Raw genomic sequence first — 3,170 nt, 5'->3', positions numbered from 1 at the left:
ACCATTGTACCTTCCCACCACCATTATTTCCAATTTTCCCAATCACCCCTTGAGCCCGCTTCCGTAGCAGGCCCTCAATAATTTATTTTACATTGCTTATTATAATTTTCTAAAAGAATGATCAAAAAATGTTTCCTGAGAAGTTAATGAAGATTCTTGTATCTCACCATAGAGCCCTTAAGCCCTTGTATAAAAGGTTGCTAAGGTGTTATGGGTTAAACCTTCTGTGTTAATATTTTGTAAGTTGAGATTGGCTCCTTTCTACATTACGACCCATCCACTCTGGTGTGCTTTCCCTGGTTCAACAGTGCTATAGAGTTTAAGATATCACAGGGCTAAAATCACAGCTGCATGCTCCAGGGTGTCCAAAATGTATAACGGGGTGATACAGCTGGAGTTAAATGCTTAAATGACTGGCAGATTTGGGGCATGTGCATGACTGATGGGATTCCAGAAGCACAGGGATATGGGGGGAGGCAGCTCACCCCCGACCCTGTGAAAGCTGGAGATTTTGATCACGAAACTCTCATACCTGAATTTTTCAACAAATTAACTTCTTGATGAGGCTCATCTGAGCAGTGGGGTCCGGCTGGGAGCAAAGTGGTGATTGTGGAGTGTGGAGGTTTTCGGCTGCTGGGACTCTGTTTGGGTGGGCATGGAGGCTCACCTGCCCCTCTCCGGGGTTACCCGAAATGACTCAGCCTTGTTCGGGAGGGATCCAGGAGATATTTGGCCACTTGTTGATCTCTTTCGAGATTTATTTCTCTTACGATAATTATTCTTGGGCTGAAGTGATAGCACAGCAGTAGTGTGTTTGCCTTGCACACGGCTGACCCAGGTTAGATTCCTCTGCCCCTCTTGGAGAGCCTGGCAAGCTACCGACAGTATCTCGCCCACACTGCAGAGCCTGGCAAGCTCCCCGTGGTGTATTTGATATGCAAAAAAAACCAAAAAACAAAAAAAACTCAGTAACAACAAGTCTCACAATGGAGATGTTACTGGTGCCTGCTTGAGCAAACTGATGAGCAACGGGATGACAATGACAGTGATGACAATTATTATCAGGCTTAATGACACCCCAAACTGGAGTGACCTGACACTTTTTAATTTTTCTGTGAGGGGAGATGGCCACAGACAGCCTCCTCATCATGGGTTAACTGTTATTTGGAGATTCGTCTCTTCCCCTGCTGGCAATGACCCGAGGGAGCAGGTTAACCCAAGTTGAATGAACCCAGAGGAACACCCACACAGCCTTCAGGGCTTCTCACTGTGCAGCCAGGTTGGAGGCCAATACTGGTTAGTCTTCCTGCTGCCTAGGATCCTGTGGATGTCTGCCTTAATTCATGGTGTATTAGACCAACTATTCATTTGTTTCCATGTGCAGGTGATGGTATCCTGAAATTTCAAGCCTAATAACACACAAGGTCAGGGGCGGTCAATGGGCCGTGAGCTGCTAGCATTCCTGATTATCCTTGCTGTGGGCAGGGTTCCTGAGGGCAAGAATAAGGCCGAGATTTGGAATAAAACAATGCCAGAATGTGAGGTCCTGACTGATCTTCACCGGGGCCACCCGTCGGCCTGCTGTTGGCAATGAGCAGCCGTAAAGAAGGGTGTGAGTCTCCCTCCAGCACAGTCAGAGGCCTGCTAACTGCAAGCCCTGAGAGAGATGGATTCCCTGAGCTCCGTTCACAGGACCTGGCGTGCTTAGGATTCATTTGGGTCTGTTCATGTTGGCCCTATGGGACGTGGGATCACAGGAAGCAAGGTAAGCATGACGTTTGTGCCGCGGCCAGCGGGGCTGTGAACAACAAAGGCCTTTGTCTCGGGCCCAGCGATCTTTTTCCTGCTGGCATGCAATCTCTTTATCTGATGTCCTCTGCAAAGTCCTCAGCTCTTATCTTCAAATGCATAACTTTTCCATTGCACCCAATTTATATTCCCACAAAAAAATGTGTAAATATTTAGGGTATAATCTTAAAGTGGAAAAGGAAAGCGTATAGTGTTTTATTTTATTTTCTTCCCCCCGCCCCCCACTCCAGTCATGTTTAGCTGCTCAGGTACAGATGCAGAGTGGCTGGCTGTAAATGACATTTGAGTTTTCAGTTCAAAGGAATAGGAGCGATCAGGAAAATATGTTAAAAGAGAAGTGAGATCGATTTATTGACAGAGATATGTGACAGTCAACTCCGGGCAGATGTAGTTTTTAGGACAGCACTGTTGTCCTGTTGTTCATCAAGCAGGCACCAGTAACGTCTCCATTGTGAGGCTTGTTGTTACTGTTTTTGGCATATGGAATATGCCACGGTAGCTTGCCAGGCTCTGCCGTGTGGGTGGGATACTCTCGGTAGCTTGCCGGGCTCTCTAAGAGGGACAGAGGAATGGAACCCGGGTTGGCCGTGTGCAAGGCAAACGCCCTACCTGCGGTGCTGAAGGAGGAACATGAGAAAGAGGATGCTAGAAGCTGAGTTTTTAGAAGTAAAGACAAAATTGTCAGAAGTGTTTCCCAACTAGAGGGTGAGTCCTATTATCAGTGGATCAAGAAATTAAAGTGTGAATCCGTTTCTATATTAGTATTTTAAAACACTGGAAGCACACTGGAATCTTCTAGAGCAGCACTTCTCAACCTGGGGGGCTGTATGGAATACCCAAGGGGGCCACAGTTGAAAGTCAAGTCAATAGTGGGGTTCACAGCACAAGACTGGGGGGACCAACTGCAGGAAAGGAGTGCCACCGAAAGGACAGAAAGCTGAACGGGGACCACAGTGGGAAAAAAATTGAAAAATGATGCTCTGGAGAATCTAAATATATAAAATATATTTAAATACATAGAAATATATTTTACATAAACATGTAGACTTTAGATAGACATAAAATCATATCTCTCTTCTGGAGATTCTGGTTCAGATACGGACTTTTCATTTTAATTTTCCAGCTAACACCAATGTGTGACCTTGTCAAAAACCCTTGATCTAAGAGATACTGAGAGAAAGAGATTAATGATACAACTAATGGCAGAAAAAGAAACCAGGTGCAGAAATCTCCAAAGAATTGGGGAGAAGGGGAGGGGCTGAGATGTGTGATAAATCTCAGGAAGGTGCAAGTGGCAATTCACGATTCCAACAAAAAGCTCTTGCGAAAACACACACCTACTCAACCACTTTTGGAGATGG

The sequence above is a fragment of the Sorex araneus genome, chromosome 5 (assembly GCF_027595985.1).
Source record: "Sorex araneus isolate mSorAra2 chromosome 5, mSorAra2.pri, whole genome shotgun sequence".
In the NCBI taxonomy this organism is placed as follows: domain Eukaryota; kingdom Metazoa; phylum Chordata; class Mammalia; order Eulipotyphla; family Soricidae; genus Sorex; species Sorex araneus.
Note: the sequence above shows the minus strand (reverse complement) of the source record.